General features: G+C 34.9%; 1 non-coding gene across 1 annotated transcript; it reads left to right on the plus strand.

The window, feature by feature from the left end:
• Nucleotides 1–19,496: 19,496 nt before the first annotated feature.
• LOC129645175 (small nucleolar RNA SNORA77) lies at nucleotides 19,497–19,619 on the plus strand. Its single transcript, XR_008711263.1, has one exon. It is a non-coding gene; the product is annotated as a small nucleolar RNA SNORA77 (small nucleolar RNA).
• The last annotated feature ends 938 nt before the right edge of the window (nucleotides 19,620–20,557 follow it).

Here is a 20,557-nt window from a genome sequence, read left to right on the forward strand (position 1 = left end):
GATTCTTGGACCTGACATTCCAAGTTCCTATGCAATATTGCTCTTTACAGCATCGGACCTTGCTTCTATCACCAATCACATCCACAACTGGGTATTGTTTTTGCTTTGGCTCTATCCCTTTATTCTTGCTGGAATTATTTCTCCTCTAATCTCCAGTAGCATATTGGGGACCTACCGACCTGGGGAGTTCCTCTTTCAGTATCCTATCATTTTGCTTTTCATACTGTTCATGGTGTTTTCAAGGCAAGAATACTGAAATGGTTTGCCATTCCCTACTCCAGTGGACCACACTATATGATCCAGCAACCCCACTTCTAGGCATAACCACTGATAAAACCAGGGTTAAAAAATACACATGTATCCCACTGTTCATTTCAGCACTATTTACAATAGCTAGAACATGAAAGCAACCTAGATGCCTGTTGACAGATGAATGGATAAAGAAGTTATGGTTCATATACACAATAGAATATTACTCAACCAAAAAAGGAACACATTTGAGTCAGTTCTAATGAAGTGGATGAACCTAGAACCTATTATACAGAGTGAACTGAATCAGAAAGAGAAGGATAAATATTGTATTCTAATGTACATATATAGAATCTAAAAAAACGGTACTGAAGAATTTATTTACAGGGCATCAATAGAGAAACAGACATAGAATATAGACTTATGGACATGGGGAGACAGGAGGAGAGGATGAGATGTATGGAAAGAATAACACAGGAACTTACAATACCCTATGTAAAATACATAGCCAATGGGAATTTGCTGTATGGCTCAGGAAACTCAAACAGGGGTTCTGTATCAACCTAGAGAGGAGGGTGGCGAGGGAGATGGAGGGAGGTTCAAAAGAGAGGGGATATATGTATACCTATGGCTGATTCATGTTGAGGGTGACAGAAAACAACAAAATTCTGTAGAACAATTATCCTTCAATTAAAAAAATAAATATAATGAAAGAATTAGTGGAAACTATCAAAAAGGCAAATAGCAGGATAAATGGGATTTCAAAAGAAGGAAGAAGATGACAGACTATTTAAAGAAGTAAGAGCTGAGAACTTCCCAAGCCCGGGTAGAAATTTGGATATACAAGTCTGCTAGCTGGTGGGAATGTAAATTGATGCATCATTATAGTAAACAGTATGGACGTTTCTTTGTAAATTAAAATTGAGCTAATATATTACCCTACCATCCCACTGGTGGACATATATCCAGAGAAAACCATAGTTAGAAATGATACAGGCATCCCAATGTTTACTGCAACACTATTTACAATAGCCAGGCATGGAAACAACCTAAATGTCCATGATAGAAGAATGGATAAAGAATATGTGGTACATAAGTACAATATAGTATTACTCATTCATTAAAAATAAATAAATAATACCATTTGGAGCAACATGGATGGACCTAGAGATTATCATATTGAGTGAAGTAAGTCAGACAGGGGAAGACAAATGTCATACACTATCATTTATTTGTGGACTCTAAAAACAGAATACAAATAAACTTATTTACAAATAGAAACAGTCAAAGATGTAGGAAACAAACTCATGGTTTCCAGGGGGAGAGTAGGAAGGCAGATTTAGAAGGATGAATTAAGAGATTGGGATTGACATATACACATTACTATCCATAAAATGGATAACTAATAAGGACCTACTGTATAGCACAGGGAACTCTATTCAATACTCTGTAATGACCTATATGGAAAAGAATCTAAAATCAGGTGGATATATGAATATGTATAACTGATACACTTTGCAGTACAGGAGAAACTAACACAACATTGTAAATCAGCTATACTCTAATAAAACAAAAACAAATCCACTAGCTCATAATATCCCCTGCAGTCTCAATGGGATAATACCTTCTCCAAGTCACATTATAAAGAAATTGTAAAAAAAAAAAAAAAAAAAAAAATTAATGATAAAGAAAGAATCTGAAAGGCAGCCACAAGAAAAAATAATCTTACCTATAAAGGAAGAATCATTAATTAGGCTATCAGCTGATTTCTCAGTGGAAACTCAATGGGACAGAAGAGAGTAGAATGACACTTTCAGTGGTGAAACGTAAAAACTGCTATCCAAGAATATTTTATCTGGCAGTGTTATTCTTTGGTTATGAAGATAAATAAAGGCTTTTCCAGACAAACACAAATGTAGGGAATTCACTACCACTAGATTTGCCATACAAGAAATGTTGAAATGGGTTCTTCTAGGTGAAATGAAAGACTCTATTCAGCATTATGAAAGAATATTAGAGCATACAACATGCTAACTTTATACCACCAGGAATTAAAAAAGAACAAATTAGGCCCAAAGTTAGAAGAGACAAGAATAAGAAAGAAAAAGGAGGAACAAATGCAATCAAGACCAGAAAAATACATAGAAAAATCAACAGAGAAGTTTTTGATTTTTTTCAAAAGTTGTTTTTTTTTTTTTTTTTTTAAAGATAAAGTTGATAAACTTTTAGCAGGGCTAAGACTACATAGAAGAACTGTATAAAAAAGATCTTCATGACCCAGATAATCACGATGGTGTGATCACTGACCTAGAGCCAGACATCCTGGAATGTGAAGTCAAGTAGGCCTTAGAAAGCATCACTATGAACAAATCTAGTGGAGGTGATGGAATTCCAGTTGAGCTATTTCAAATCCTGAAAGATGTTGCTGTGAAAGTGCTGCACTCAATATGCCAGCAAATTTGGAAAACTCAGGAGTGGCCTGGAAAAGGTCAGTTTTCATTCCAATCCCAAAGAAAGGTAATGCCAAAGAATGCTCAAACTACTGCACAATTGCACTCATCTCACACGCTAGTAAAGTAATGCTCAAAATTCTCCAAGCCAGGCTTCAGCAATATGTCAACCGTGAACTTCCTAAGTTTCAAGTGGGGTTTAGAAAAGGCAGAGGAACCCGAGACCAAATTGCCAATATCCGCTGGATCATGGAAAAAGCAAGAGTTCCAGAAAAACATCTATTTCTGCTTTATTGACTATGCCAAAGCCTTTGACTGTGTGGATCACAATCAACTGTGGAAAATTCTGAAAGAGATGGGAATACCAAAGCACCTGATTTGCCTCTTGAGAAATTTGTATGCAGGTCAGGAAGCAACAGTTAGAACTGGACATGGAACAACAGATGGGTTCCAAATAGGAAAAGGAGTACGTCAAGGCTGTATATTGTCACCCTGCTTCTTTAACTTATATGCAGGGTACATCATGAGAAACACTGTACTGGAAGAAGCACAAGGTGGAATTAAGATTGCCGGGAGAAATATAAATAACCTCAGATATGCAGATGACTGCAGTCTTATGGCAGAAAGTGAAGAGGAACTAAAAAGCCTCTTGGTGAAAGTGGAGAGTGAAAAAGTTGGCTTAAAGCTCAACATTCAGAAAACGATCATGGCATCCGGTCCCATCACTTCATGGGAAATAGATGGGGAAACAGTGGAAACAGTGTCAGACTTTATTTTTGAGGGCTCCAAAATCACTGCAGATGGTGACTGCAGCCATGAAATTAAAATATGCTTACTCCTTGGAAGGAAAATTATGATCAACCTAGATAGCATATTCAAAAGTAGAGACATTACTTTGCCAACAAAGGTCTGTCTAGTCAAGGCTATGGTTTTTCCTGTGGTCATGTATGGATGTGAGAGTTGGACTGTGAAGAAGGCTGAGCACTGAAGAATTGATGCTTTTGAACTGTGGTGTTGGAGAAGACTCTTGAGAGTCCCTTGGACTGCAAGGAGATCCAACCAGTCCATTCTGAAGGAGATCAGCCCTGGGATTTCTTTGGAAGGACTGATGCTAAAGCTGAAACTCCAGTACTTTGGCCACCTCATGCGAAGAGTTGACTCACTGGAAAAGACTCTGATGCTGGGAGGGATTGGGGGCAGAAGGAGAAGGGGACAACAGAGGATGAGATGGCTGGATGGCCTCACTGAATCGATGGATGTGAGTCTCAGTGAACTCCGGGAGTTGGTGATGGACAATGAGGCCTGGCGTGCTGTGATTCATGGGGTCGCAAAGAGTCAGACACAACTGAGTGACTGAACTGAACTGAAGAAATAAAAAAAGACTCAAAATCAGAAATTAAAGAAGAGGGAAAAAGTTGATATTCTAGAAGTACACAGTATCATGAGACTAATATGAATAATTATATGCTAACAAATTATATAACCTAGAAGAAATTAATAATTTCCTACAATCCTATAATCTAATGATACTGAATCAGGAAGAGATAGTAAGTCAAATAAAAGATTAATGATAAGTAAGGAAATTGAATCAATAATCAAAAACCTCAACAAAACAACAACAACAAAAAACCTAGGACCAGATGACTTTATGTGAAAATACTATCAAATATTTAAAGAAGAATCAATGCCAATTCCTTCCAAACTTCCCAAAAACTGAAGAAGCAAGAATTCCAAACTCATTCTAAAGGTCAGAATTTCCCTGATGCCAAATACAGATAAGGACAACACAAGAAATCTATATATCAATATTTTGATGAACATAGATGAAAAAATTCTGAACAAAATATTAGCAAACTGAATTCAATAACTTGATATATTACACCATGATCAAATGGGATTATCCTCTGGGATATAAGGATGTTTAAATATATGTTTAGTTGCAAAGTCGTGACCAACTCTTGCGAACACATGAACTGTAGCCCACCAGGGTCCTTTGTCCATGAGATTCTCCAGGCAAGAATACTAAAGAGGTTGCTACATCCTCTTCCAGGGGATCTTCCCAATCCAGGAATTGAACCCGGGTCTCCTACATTGCAGGCAGATTATTTCCCAACTCAGCTATAAGGGAAGCCCAAGCATATGCAAATCAATCAATGTGATACACCACAGTAACAGAATGAAAGATAAAAATCTTAAACCTCTCAATATATCTAGAAAGGGAGTCTGAAAAAAATAAGATATTTCTTAATGATTAAAAAAAAATATTGAATGTATTAAAAAAAAAAACTCAACACATTGTGAGACATATATAACAAACCCACAGCTAACATTATACTCAACAGAGAAAAATTGAAAGTTTTTCCTTTAATATCAGGAAAAATATAAAAGTGTCCACTCTCATTATGTCTATTCAACACAGTACTGAAAGTCTTAGAACAATCAGGCAAGACAAAAATAAAATAAAATGCATTCAAGTTGAGAAGGAAGAAGTAAAAATTTTGATATTGCTGATAATATATATTAAAAAACCCAGAGATACAACTAAAAAGCTATTGGATCTAATCAATGCATTCAGTAAACTTGAAGAATATAAAATCAATACATTAATTTAGTTGCATTTCTATACACCGACACTAAGGAGTAAGTGCAAAAATTTTAATAAGCTCATACAATTCAATAACATAAACCAAACAATCCAATATAAAAATGGGCTAAGGAACTAAATATACTTTTTCCCAAAGATATTCAAATGACCGTAAGGTACATGAGAAGGTGTTCAATATCACTAATCATCAGGGAAATGAAAATCAAAACCACAATGAGGTATCTCATACCTGTAAGAAGGGCTTCCATCAAGGGGACAAGGGTGAACCAGTGTTGAAAAAGATGTGGAGAAAATGGAAATGAAAATATACTTTTGAAATGTTGGGATTGGAACCTAATTCAGCCACTATGGACAACAGTATTGGTTATCTTTGTAACCACATGCACATTTATTCTATATTTAAGAATTTTGCATATCAGGAACAACATAAAATTCAGTTTCTTTTCTTTTCTTATGATCACTCCCACTGCTATCACTGCCAACACTTGATTTTGGTTATTTTCAGCACTAGTTCCCTTACTGTTGCCTTTAAGATATTGTTGCTGTTTAGTTGCTAAGTTGTGTCCAACTCTTGGTGCCCCGTGGACTACAGCCCTGCCAGGCTTCTCTGCCATGGGATTTTCACAGGCAAGAATAATGGAGTGGGTTGCCTTTTCCTTCTCCAGGAGATCTTCCTGAGTCAGGGATCAAACCCAGATCTCTTACGTTAGCAACAGATTCTTTACTGCTGAGCCATCAGGGAAAGCCTTTAAAATCTTAGGTACTCTTGAATATATTACATGATTGATCATATTTTACAACTATATTTTGGCCTTCTGTTTTGAAATACAGGGAAATAAATATTATACAGTATCCCATATACTCACTGGCCTTAGGACTGACTCATCAGAATGATTCCAAATTGGGAAAGGAGTACGTCAAGGCTGTATATTGCTACCCTGCTTATTTAACTCATATGCAGAGTATAGCATGTGAAATGCCAGGCTGAATGAAGCACAAGCTGGAATCAAGATTGCCAGGAGAAATATTAATATCTACAGATACACAGATGACACCATCCTTATGGCAGAAAGCAAAGAACTAAAGCGCGTCTTGATGAAAGTGAAAGAGGAAAGTGAAAAAGTTGGCTTAAAACTCAACATTCAGAAAATGAAGATCATGGCATCTGGTCCCATCACTTCACTGCAAATAGATGGGGAGACAATGGAAACAGTGAAAGACTTTATTTTGGGGGGCTCCAAAATCACTGCAGATGGTGACTGCAGCTATGAAATTAAAAGATGCATGCTCCTTGGAAGAACAGCTATGACCAACCTAGACAGCATATTAAAAGGCAGAGACATTACTTTGCCAACAAAGGTCTGTCTAGCCAAAGCTATGGTTTTTCCAGTAGTTTTGCATGGATGTGAGAGTTGGACTATAAAGAAAGCTGAGGACCGAAGAACTGATGCTTTTGAACTGATGTGTTGAAGAAGACTCTTGAGAGTCACTTGGACTGCAAGGAGACCTAACTAGCCCATCCTAAAGGAAATCAGTCCTGAATATTCACTGGAAGTACTGATGCTGAAGCTGAAACACCAATACTTTAGCAACCTGATGCGAAGAACTGGCTCATTGGAAAAGACCCTGATGCTGGGAAAGATGGAAGGTGGAAGGAGAAGCAGATGACAGAGGATGAGATGGTTGGATGGCATCACCAACGCGATAGGCAGGAGTTTGAGTAGGCTCCAGGTGGTGATGGACAGAGAAGCCTGGCATGCTGCAGTCCATGGGGTCGCAAAGAGTTGGACTCAACTGAGCAACTGAACTGAACTGAACTGGACTGAATAGTTATTAGCTTAACACTATCTTCATAGCTTACAACATAAAGTTCTGTTTGGAAAACATATTTTTCACATGTTTAATTCAACTAAGTTGATTCAATGTACATTGCCAGTTATTCTATCACTACTACTGCTTTGTAAGTTGGTGCCAAATTTATCATTTGTAATATTCTTTAAAAAACTACATAGGAATCTTATTCCCTAAATTCTGACATTTGAAAATATTTTCTGGGGACTTAATTTTTAAAAGCAAGTTTGAAAAACTGTAAAATTCCTAGAACATAACTTTCCTGAGGCTGTTATAGACAAACTATATTATTGTATAGCATTAGATGTTGTGACAGCATATTATGAACCCAAACAATATCTAATCATAGGTCACCTGATTTTATTTCAGTGGTGATTATCCCTTGGCTTTATATTGAATTCTCTCTTTATTTACAATCAATATTTTCATTAAGATGTTTCTCCATCTCAGTGAATTGGTATCTATTTTTCTTAGACATAAATAAGTTGTCAGTATAAATATTCATATTTATTTCTGGATAGTTTTATAGACTATAGCTTTGTTTATTTTATGTGTTATATCTTACTCAGGGAAAAAGATGCTTCTATACTATGTCTCTTTTGTCTGTCTTATGGTTTGTAATATAACTTCACAGGTGAAGATATAAATTAATTTTGTTCTCTGAGTAATATCTAATATTATTATAAAATTATAATAATATTATAATATTAAGCTTTCTACTATATAATCAATTAAATTGAATCAAGTTGATAGATCAGGGACATTTCTTTTTCTTTATGCTATAATGATATTTTAAGAAGAATTGCCTATATTACACAAATCTCACTTCACCTTTATATATTCAAGTACCAATAGAAATCACAAAGGAAAACTAACTGTAATAATGAAATCTAATCAACTGAAAAATAAACTTTCACATATGTGAATAATTACAAACTCTAGTTAGCATAACTAATAATAGTAAAATTTAAAATTGCCCTATTCTATATTTATGTGATTTTTTTTTTTTTAAATCAGTCCGTGACTTGTGGATTTTGCTATATAGGATCAGTCCTACCTGAATAAATACCCTATGTACAAGAGCACTAAGACCTAGCTACAAATTAGATTCTGAGTTTCTTATCAGATTTCTTTCAATCACTTAATATAAAATAAAGTTCAACAATTACAAGATGTAAAAAAGTTCTCTACATAAAAAAGATTATTTATGTTATAATTACCAAAAACTTTCTCAATAACAATAGTTCATTCCCAAAGAAAATTATAATTCTTATTAAAATAATTTATAAATATCCATGCATATGTGTGTATACTCAGTCATGTCTGACTCTTTGGGACCTCATGGACTGTAGCCAGCCAGGCTCCTCTGTACTTGGAATTTTCTACACAAGAATACTGGAATGGGTTGCCATTTCCACACAATAATTACATGTTGAATGATCATAAGAAACCAATTCAGTTTACAGAAATCTAAAATAAATATTTTTAATCTAGTTTCTGTAGTAAACTTTGAAAGAAAGTGAGATGTGATTTATGATTCCTACTTAGGGAAATTTAAATATTTGTATCACCCTTCTTCATTCAAATTTTCTAATGAGAAGTCTAAATTAGGGAATAGAAGTACAGACAGTCTTCACTTTGCTCTGTGATCATTATTTGGTTATAAATGCTTAGGGAGATGAAAATAATATAGTAACCCTAATACCTATTTAGCACACTGCAATTTAAAACATTAGAAACATTTAAAATTAGTTTTATTCTTTTATAAAATAGTTATCAAGGACATTTTGAACAGTGCTTGCCTTCTTCTTATCATACAGTTCACAATATCAGGAAAGTATTTCCTCTAAGCCTTGAAGAATTTTTGTACTGCTTTCCAAAAGTTTGGATCAGTTTATACCATTTTATGCTTTGAGCTTCAACTGTCATGACATACCCCCATGAGTTTCTTTAATGTGAAGTTAATTGCAGATGGTCACTTCCCTAGGATATCTTTATCCTTTTTATCACAATTACTTTTCTTATTTATGTCAGTAAGTTCACCTTCATTAAATCCCTCTGGCTACAAATCCAGTCTTTCCATTGGAAGTAGTGCCAACATGTCCAAGGTCAGCTATTTCTTGTACAACTTTACCTACACTCTATTTGTATCTCACTTTCAGCATCATTACTTTTCTTTTCCCCTTCTTGTACCTCCCCCTTTTCCTCCTCTCCTCATCCTTCTTCTGGTTACATTTTTATCTTTGTTGGCCCATTCTTCCTTCTTTATCCAGTTTTGTAAAATGTTAGGTAAGTTTACCACTGGGAGCAAGGAAGAAACACAAATGCATGTTTTGTTCTCTATATGTGAAAACTGAGTAATAGATGCACAGTGAATGAACACCACTTATCAGACTTTGAAAGAAATAAAATGATCACCAATCAGGATGTACATTTGGTATTTATATACAGATGTGTGGGCCAAAATGCTAACAAAGAAATTTGAACTTTATGCAACAACTCATAGTTAAAATATACTAAAATATACCAAGGTAAATGAAATTTAACCCATGTTTTTGGAGGATTGCTATTATTTAACTAAATTGTGAAAATTAAAAGTTGTACAATTCTGAACCACACGAAATGAGAACTAGCTTTTTTCATAATGCTTACACAGTTAAATAGATAAATTAGGGAAATATGTTAATATAACTTATCATTAAATATACCTCAACCATCAGCAATAGCATTTACTGAAGTTCAATATTTATAAGTCTTTTTTGTTGAAAAAGAAAAACTCAAAAAATGCAGAATAAAATAATTATCTTAACATGGTAAATAAAATGAAATTCCCTGGTAGTCCAAAGATTAAGAATTAGCCTGCCAATTCAGGGGACATAGCTTCAATCTCTGGTCTGGGAAGGCCCCACATGCCATGGAGCAACTAAGCCTGCGTGCTACAACAACAGAAGTCAGGGTGCTCTAAGGCTTGTGCTCTACAAGAAAAGAAACCACCACAAAGGGAAGCACTCAAAGAGCAATGAAGAGCAACCCCACACTCTCTAGAGAAAGCCCATGTGCAGCAACAAAGACACAGCACAGCCAAAAGTAGATGAATAAATAAATAACTATAGTAAATAAAATACATATAAATGGTGGTGAATTTATAGTTTATATGGAAAGGCAAAGGATCCAGAGTATCTCATTTAGTATTAAAGAAGAACAAAGTCACAGGACTGACATTACCTGTTTTTAAGATTTACTATAAAGTTACAGTAATCTTGGTAGTATGGTACTGGCAAAAGATCAGACAAACAGGTCAATGGAACAGAGCTCAGAAATATCAGTACACCTACATAAATATAATCAAGTGATCACTGACAAAGGAACAAGAACAGCTCTTTCAACATATGGTGTTGGAACAATAGACATCCACATAAAAAACATTAATTTAGACAAAGCTCACACCATTCACCAAAATTAACTCAAAATGATCATAGACCAAATGTAAAATATAAAACTGTAAGATTTCAAAAGATTACATAGGACATAGGACCTAGTAGCTTTGAGTATGGTGACAACTTTTTAGATATTCATGATCCTTTGAAGAAATAATAGACAAGCTGTACTTTATTAAAATTTAAAACTATGCACTACCAAAGACAATGTCAAGAGAATAAGAAGATAAGTCAGACTTGAGAAAATATTTGCAAGAAATCTATCAGATAAAGGACTATTGTCCAAAATATGCAAAGAATTCTTAAAAATCAGGAAAAACTGCCCAATTAAAATGTGGGCAAAAGATATTTCACCAAAGAAGATACACTGATAACAAATAAGTGTATGAAAAGATGTTCAATATTGAATATCATAAAAAGCTTCAAATTAAAAATACTAGATATCACTGTGCACTACTTGGCCAAAATCAAGAACACTGTCAACAACACATCACCACACACTGGCAAGGATGTAGAGCAATAGGAACTCTCATTCACTGCTAATGGGAACAGAAAAGAGTATAGCCACTTTACTAGACAGTTTGCCAGTTTTCTTCAAAATTAAACATTCTACTAAACTATTCAGGATTGTGTTCCTTAACATGGTTCAACTTACGATTTTTGTACTTTCAGTTCAGTTCAGTCGCTTAGTCATGTCTGACTCTTTGCGACCCCATGAATCGCAGCAGGCCAGGCCTCCCTGTCCATCACCAACTCCCAGAGTTCACCCAAACTCATGTTCATCGAGTCCGTGATGCCATCCAGCCATCTCATCTTCTGTCGTTCCCTTCTCCTCCTGCCCCCAATCCCTCCAAGCATCAGGGTCTTTTCCAATGAGTCAACTCTTCGCATGAGGTGGCCAAAGTATTGGAGTTTCAGCTTCAGATCAGTCCTTCCAATGAACACCCAGGACTGATCTCCTTTAGGATGGACTGGTTGGATCTCCTTGCAGTCCTTACAATGATGCAAAAATGAAAGACATTCAGTAGAAACCATACTTTGAATTTTGCTTTTTGATCTTTTCCTGGGCTATTTTATTTATTTATGTTTATTTTTATTTTATTTGCTATAAAACTCTCTCATGATGCCAGGTGACAGTAATGAGCTGTAGATCCCAGTCAGACACACAATCAGGAGGGCAAACAACCGAGACACTGATAACCATTCTATTTTTCACTTCAGTAGAGTATTCAATAAATTACATGAGATACTCAATATTTTGCTTTTTAAAAAAGCTTTCTGTTAGATTACTTTGCCCAACTGCAGGCTAATATAAGTATTCTAAGTACTTCAAGATAAGCTAGCTATCTTGATGTTCCATAGATTAGATATATTAAATGCATTTCAACTTATATTTTCAACTTATGAAAGGTTTATTAAAATGTAATCCATTATAAGTCAAAGAAGATCTATACATAGTCAAAGGATCTGAAAATTTATGTCCATGCAAAAAAGGCACATAGATATCTCTAGGAGCTTTATTTCCAATTGCCAAAACTTTAAAGAAACATATCATTCAGTAGGTGAGTGATTAAACTATGGTGCATCCAGGCAATGGAATATTATCAATGCTAAAAAGAAATGTGCTATATGAAAACACATATCACTTAAAAGCATATTACTAAGTGAAATAAGTCCATCTGAAAAGGCTATATAGTTTTTGACTTCAACAATATGACATTCTGGAAAGATGATTTTTGTGGAAAGTGAAAAAAAAAATAGTGACTGTCACAGGCTAAGGGGAATGGAGGGATAAACTGACAAGGATAGGGGAATTCTGCCCAGTGAAAATATTTTTTATGATACTATAATGGCAGACACTTATCATTATACATTTCTCAAAACACATGGCTGTACAACACCAAGAGTAAGCCTTGATTAAAACTACAGTCTTTGGGTAAGTTTATTGTTTATAACACTGTACTTTAATGTGGAATGTTCCAGGTTGGAGATGTGTGCATGTGGAGACAGGGAAATTTCTGTACTTTCTACTCAATTTTGTTGTGATCTTCAATCTAATATACTACCCAAATAAGCTTTATTAATGTAACAAAAAGTTTAAGTGGCAATAGAGAAATTCCATGTGTTATCACTTTGAGTTAAGAAAATGAAACAAAAGAAAAGTAAAACAAACAAAAAGCAACAATAAAAATAACAAAAGAAAGTCCACTGTTTCATTACTGTCTAACAATACTGATAATGAGGAATAATTACTTTAACTGTCATTGTATGCAGACAATCTAGAGAAATCAATGGAAAAACTATTAAAACTAATAAGAGTTCAATGAGTTCATCAGATACAGAATCAGCTTTTAAATTCAACAGGATTTCTCTATATAATTATGAATTTATGGTAGCAAAAACTATAGACAACCTAAAAGTTAACACAATAAGTGTATAAACTATTTAAGGAGAAAGACTTAAAACTAATAAAATTCATGACATATGCTCTGAATAATAGGACAATTAAAACAATCAGGACATAACAAGTGTTTAATATATAAAGGTTGTTGGTGTTGTTTGGTTGCCCAGTCATGTCTCTTTGCGACCCCATAAACTGCAGCACACCAGTCTTCTCTGTCCTTCACTATCTCCCTGAGTTTGCTCAAACTCACGTTCATTGAGTCGATGATGCTGTCCAACCATCTCATCCTCTGTTGCCCCCTTCTCCTCCTGTCCTCAGGGACTTTTCCAATGAGTTGGCTTTCTGTAACAGGTGGTCAAAGTATTGAAGCTTAAGCTTCAGCATCAGTCCTTCCAATGAATATTCAGAATTGATTCCCTTTAGGATTGACTTGTTTGATAACTCTCGAGAGTTCCTTGGACAGCAAGGACGTCTCCAGAATAATAGTTCAAAAGCATCAGTTCTCTGGTGCTTAGCCTTATCTATGGTCCAACTCTCACATCTTTCTGTGTGGATGTGGATTAACCATAGTTTTGACTAAACAGACTTTGCTGGTAAAGTGATAGCTCTGCTTTTTAACATGCTGTCTAGGTTTGTCATAACTTTTCTTCCAAGGAGTATGGCTCCTTTTAATTGCATGGCTACAGTTACTGTCCACAGTACTTTTAGAGCCTAAGAAAATAAAGTCTGTTACTATTTCCTTTATTTCCCCACCTATTTCCCATAACGTAATGGGACTATGTGCCATGATTTTAGTTTTCTGAAGGTTGAGTTTTAAGCCAGAATTTTCACTCTCCACTTTCACCTTTATCAAGAGGCTCTTTAATTCTTTCTTGATTTCTGCCATTAGGTTGGTATTATTTGCATATCTGAGGTTCTTGATATTTCTCCTGGCAATCATGATTCCAACTTGTGCTTCATCCAGCCCAGCATTTCGCATGATGTTCTCTGTGTATAAGTTAAATAAGCAGTGTGACAATATACTTTCCCAATTTTGATCCAGTCCATTGTTTCATGTCAGATTCTAGCTGTTGTCTCTTAACCTGCATACCGGTTTAGTCAGTAGGCAAGTAAGGTGGTCTGATACTCCCATCTATTTCAAAATTCTCCAGTTCTTTGGAATCCACACAGTCAAAGGCTTTAGCATAGTCAAGGAAGCAGAAGTAGATGTTTGTCTAGAATTCTCTTGCTTTCTTTATGATCCAGTGGATGTTGGCAATTTTATCTCTGGTTTCTCTGGCTTTTCTAAATCCAAATTGTACATCTGGAAGTTCTTGATTCATATACTGTTGAAGCCTTGCTTGAAGGATTTTGCAAGGTTAATCCTACTTAATACAATCAAAATCCTATTTTTATTTTTTAATGGTATGTACACAATACATTCTAAAATGTAATGGAAATATAAATGTCCATATACAAATTTGTTAATTGAACAAAAAGATCAGCAGAAGAATAAGAGGGAGGGAAAGAAATTTCTCTACTGCAAATCAATAAAACCACACAGAGACCAATAAAACAAATAAATATTTAGCTAAGAAACAGTGTGATAAAGGTGATTTAATCATTGCAAAATTACAGATAATTTAATAAGTTATATTGGAAAGCCTGGAAAGAATTTAAACCTCCAATCTAATAGCACATGCAAAGTGGGTGAATCAAATCATAAGAAGTAACAACATAAATGACTTCTAAATATAAATGTTACTATACTTTTTTAAAAAATAGAATATTTTGTTAAATAAAGGCAAAAAGGACTTTAAGTTTTAAATATAAACTCAGAAAAATAATTAATAATAATTATATAAAACTGATATCACCTTTAATAAGTTACCATATGCATAAAGTTTACAGACTTAGCACACATTGTGGAAAAATATTTGCAGTATCTAATAGCAAGAAGAGATAAGAAAGCCTTCCTCAGTGATCAATGCAAAGAAATAGAGGAAAACAACAGAATGGGAAAGACTAGAGATCTCTTCAAGAAAATTAGAGATACCAAGGGAACATTTCATGCAAAGATGGGCTCGATAAAGGACAGAAATGGTATGGACCTAACAGAAGCAGAAGATATTAAGAAGAGATGGCAAGAATACACAGAAGAACAGTACAAAAAAGATCTTCATGACCCAGATAATCACGATGGTGTGATCACTGACCTAGTGCCAGACATCCTGGAATGTGAAGTCAAGTTGGCCTTAGAAAGCATCACTATGAACAAAGCTTGTGGAGGTGATGGAATTCCAGTTGAGCTATTTCAAATCCTGAAAGATGATGCTGTGAAAGTGCTGCACTCAATATGCCAGCAAATTTGGAAAACTCAGGAGTGGCCACAGGACTGGAAAAGGTCAGTTTTCATTCCAATCCCAAAGAAAGGAAATGCCAAAGAATGCTCAAACTACCGTGCAATTGCACTCATCTCACACGCTAGTAAAGTAATGCTCAAAATTCTCCAAGCCAGGCTTCAGCAATATGTGAACCGTGAACTTCCTGATGTTCAAGCTGGTTTTAGAAAAGGCAGAGGAACCAGAGATCAAATTGCCAACATCTGCTGGATCATGGAAAAAGCAAGAGAGTTCCAGAAAAACATCTATTTCTGCTTTATTGACTATGCCAAAGCCTTTGACTGTGTGGATCACAATAAACTGTGGAAAATTCTGAAAGAGATGGGAATAACAGACCACCAGATCTGCCTCTTGAGAAATTTGTATGCAGGTCAGGAAGCAACAGTTAGAACTGGACATGGAAAAACAGACTGGTTCCAAATAGGAAAAGGAGTACGTCAAGGCTGTATATTGTCACCCTGCTTATTTAACCTATATGCAGAGTACATCATGAGAAACGCTGGACTGGCAGAAACACAAGCTGGAATCAAGATTGCCAGGAGAAATATCAATAACCTCAGATATGCAGATGATACCACCATTATGGCAGAAAGTGAAGAGGAACTAAAAAGCCTCTTGATGAAAGTAGAGAGTGAAAAAGTTGGCTTAAAGCTCAACATTCAGAAAACGAAGATCATGGCATCTGGTCCCATCGTTTCATGGGAAATAGATGGGAAACAGTGGAAACAGTGTCAGACTTTATTTTTGGGGGCTCCAAAATCACTGCAGATGGTGACTGCAGCCATGAAATTAAAAGACACTTACTCCTTGGAAGGAAAGTTATGACCAACCTAGATAACATATTCAAAAGCAGAGACATTAGTTTGACAACAAAGATTCGTCTAGTCAAGGCTATGGTTTTTCCAGTAGTCATGTATGGATGTGAGAGTTGGACTGTGAAGAAGGCTGAGCACCGAAGAATTGATGCTTTTGAACTGTGGTGTTGGAGAAGACTCTTGAGAGTCCCTTGGACTGCAAGGAGATCCAGCCAGTCCATTCTGAAGGAGATCAGCCCTGGGATTTCTTTGGAAGGACTGATGCTAAAGCTGAAACTCCAGTACTTTGGCCACCTCATGCGAAGCATTGACTCATTGGAAAAGACTCTGATTCTGGGAGGGATTGGGGGCAGGAGGAGAAGGGGATGGCAGAGGATGAGATGGCTGGATGGCATCACTGACTCGATGGACGTGAGTCTGGGTGAACTCCGGGCATTGGTGATGGACAGGGAGGCCTGGCATGCTGCAATTCATGGGGTCGCATAGAGTTGGACACAATTGAGCTACTGAACTGAAAAATAAATATCAATTATTTGTAGAAAATGAAAGAGACTTTTTCAATCCAATAATCATAAAATAATACTTTCCTTGAGATCTTTATTGACAAATATTGAATATTATACACAAAATTCTAGTTATGGAAGAGAGAATCCAAAAGGCTAATTGGAATATGACAAGATTCTCCAGATCACTGGTAATCAGAGTAAAGCAAATTTAAAGAGACGTTTTATGTCTATTAAGTTGGCTAAATATTGAAAGTTCGATATTCTAGGTGCTAGTACAGATGTAAGTGGAAAAGGTTGTTTATTGGTGATGAGAATATAATGGATTCAGCCATTTTGAAGAGCACATGTTGGTGTTTGGCCAAATTAAGTATTCCTATATAGTAGAAGCTAATAACGCTAAAAGCAGTTTACATCCACAAATAATTCTCACATATATAAATAAAGGGATATATATAGAAACAGATGTTTCTTATAACACTATTGTGTGATGGTGATAAAGAAGTGACAGCCTGGGTTTCTATAACTGGATTTCTGGATATTCAAAATGTGATATTTGCACATCACAGATTACTGTGCAATAATCAGAAGAATAATTATATACATGTAGCAATTCAAATGGAACTTTATAGTGAGTAAAAAAATGGAACAATAGTATTATACAGACATATATATATATATATATATATAACACTGTATACATATTTATATAAATTAAAAATACACGATGGAAAAAAATACACATTTAAAAGGAACAAATGCAAGCAAATATATACATCTGAGTAACTTTCTATAAATGAAAATAGCAAGGAGTTTTGTATAGACAAATGCCATACTTTCAGAAAAAAAAAGTAACTCTACATTCTGCGCTCAAACACGCTACCTTACCAGTCTATAAACAAGTGTTATACATATTTAACACCTAGACCAAAGAAGTTTTTTTCATTTATAGCACTGACAACAGAACCATTATATAAATATAGTCAAGAATACATAACTGTGCTTCAGATGTTTACTGTGGAGTCCTCCTAAATTTCCCAATTCCCTAATAAGGACACTGAGGACTTCAAAGTTCTGTGTGATTTTTTAAAAGCCATATAGGAATGAACATTGAGAAATCTTAAAACTGAGGTGATCTTTAAAACACACGCATACATATATAAAAATACATAAACGCACACACACACATATATATATATATATATACACACAAAAATCAATTTAGTCAAGTCTAACTCATCGTTATGGACATCATTAGAGATCAGTAGCTTACCAGAGCCTTTCTCTTGATCTAAGGACAAAAAACTTACCCATCTTGCAAGAGCAGATGCAATTAAGAAGACTTCTCAGCAAACAGGCTTTTTTCCTATTAATTTTCTGCCTTACAATTTTAATTTATCACTGCAATACTTTAAATTCGGTTACAAATTTTTCATTTAAAGAAGTGAGGAAACTTACATCTAGTTAGTCTTGACCTGAGAAATCCTTTTGTTTTAAATTTATCTATTAGAAAGATTTATAGAAAATCAAGATTTTATCTCAGTTGTTGATAAGTCACAAAATAATTATAATGTGAAACTGTCAGACACAATATACCATGACCTAAAAGCATGATCCTTTATCAGAGGCAAAACTTTTCTATGGTGGACTTTATCTAATTTAACTGCACATGTTGCTTAGCTGGGGCCAAGAAAAGTAGTCCATAATGTTTTATAATACTTTTTAGAAAAAACAGGTTCTTCAACTTAGTAAATACTTTATTAGAAATCAACTGTTAGAGAAAATTGGGTTGAACTTCTTCCTAAGGAGACTGTAGGTGCATCCAGCTTTCACTTAGGTTGTGAAAACCTGAAAATAAGGCTGCTCCCACACTTAAACAAAAACTGTATAATCTTCAAAGTCTAATGACCTACCCAATAAAAACCTAATGGACATCAAAACCCAAGAAAACACACATATGCAAACATCATCAACAGAGAAAACCTACAACAGAATTGAACTAAGATGAACTCGACCCAATGTCGAGCTATTTTTTGATGAAAATAACAAAACTGTGATGAATACTATATTAAATATTATAGTAGAAAGATAAATGCTATGTATAATAAGATGAATAATCTGAGCAGAGAGATGGAAAATACATGGAAACAGAATTGTTAGAAAACAGGAAGAGTAATTAGAAATGGAGACTGCTTTCAATGGACCATGAGTAGATTTAACACAGCAAACATAATAATCATCAACATGAACAAAAGTCAAAGAAAATTACCATTTTGAAACACAAGGAGAAATAAAGATTAGCAAAGAAATAAAGAGAAACAAAGATCAAACAGCTGTGAAAATACATGAAATATTCTAACATATGTATAATTACAACCCCAGACAGAGAACCCAGATCAAATATGATAGAAGAAATTTTAGAAGTAACAACTTGAGAATTTTCCAAATTAATGTAGATGTTAAACCATAGTTTCAAGGAACTCAAAAACCATCAAGTGGGATGAGTTCAATCCAACCAAACAAAGGAAAACAAAACAAAAAAACAAATAACCTCATGCTTAAACATATCATATTCAAACTACTGCCATCCAAAAAATAGGGAGAAAATACAAAAGGCAGACAGAATTTTTTTAAAGGCAATTTCATAGACAGAAACAAGAGTAAATAATTGCAGCTGACTTGTTTCCAAAATCTATGAAAGCTACAAGATAGTGAAAGGACCTTTTAAAGTGTTAGGAAAAAAATACTTGTCAAATCCAGAATTCCATCCAGTGAAAATGTAATTCAAAAATGAGGAGACTGCAGACTCACTCTGCACCCAGCTGCAGCCCCAGGCGGGTGCTTTTTCTGTCTGCCACAGGAACTTGCGGGGGGCTGTGACCTCTGCCCTGTTACGGGCAGCACAGCTACCCCGGTACATGGGAAAAAAGGAAAAAAAGAAAAAAAAAAGAAAAAAAGAAAAGAAAAAGAAAAAAAAAAAACAAAAATGAGGAGATAATTTGTATTTTTTCCAGGAAAAAAAAAAAAAAAGGAGATTCCACTGCTTATTGCCTGGCACTAAAATACACATTAAAGGAAGTTCTTCAGGTAAAGGTAATATGATACTCAACAGAAACAGAACTCTGCAAAACATGAAGAGTACTAGAAAGATCATAAATTAAGAAAATAAAAATCTTACTTTATTCAAAGATATTTACTAGGCCATCACATATGAAACAAATATATAGAAATAAATATATGAAGACTAAAGGAAGGCTAAACTTCATGTCCAGGCAAATAGCCCTCACTCATACTCATAAACATGACCCCATAACTCAAGAGACCAAGTTTTTGGAAAGTTTCAAAACTGCAGTTAGAGAATTCCAGTGATTAGCTCTACCATCAGAAAGAGACACTGGGAAATACCTGTTTTCAAGTTACACAAGTATAATTGTTGTTGGCATTTTCAAGGTGGCCACTTAATAGTGATAGAGAAGTTTGAAAGAAAATTTGCCCAAAACTAGTAGAACAAATTGGCTATTCCACTCAATCACCACTGGTGCATAAAACTTCAATACAATTGCTGATGATGTTTTTGATCCATGTCTCCTGGAAATGTTGGTAAAATTATAAATTTAAGACATGGACAAGAACCTAAACCTCATGTTTCCTTTGAATATCCCTTCATAGTTACATGTAACTATACCTCTTTTTCCTGGACAATGTTTCATAATCACAGTATGGATTGAATCTTTTCCTTGCTGAAGAGTTTTGACTCTGACAATACTGGTAATTCTAACTTTATCTCTGCAGTGACAGAGACAGCCATTTTCATGCAGTTGTCATTAAATAGCTTTATAAATGCTCATCATTTTTTGAAAAG

This window comes from Bubalus kerabau, chromosome 2, assembly GCF_029407905.1.
Source record: "Bubalus kerabau isolate K-KA32 ecotype Philippines breed swamp buffalo chromosome 2, PCC_UOA_SB_1v2, whole genome shotgun sequence".
NCBI classification, from domain to species: Eukaryota; Metazoa; Chordata; class Mammalia; order Artiodactyla; family Bovidae; genus Bubalus; species Bubalus kerabau.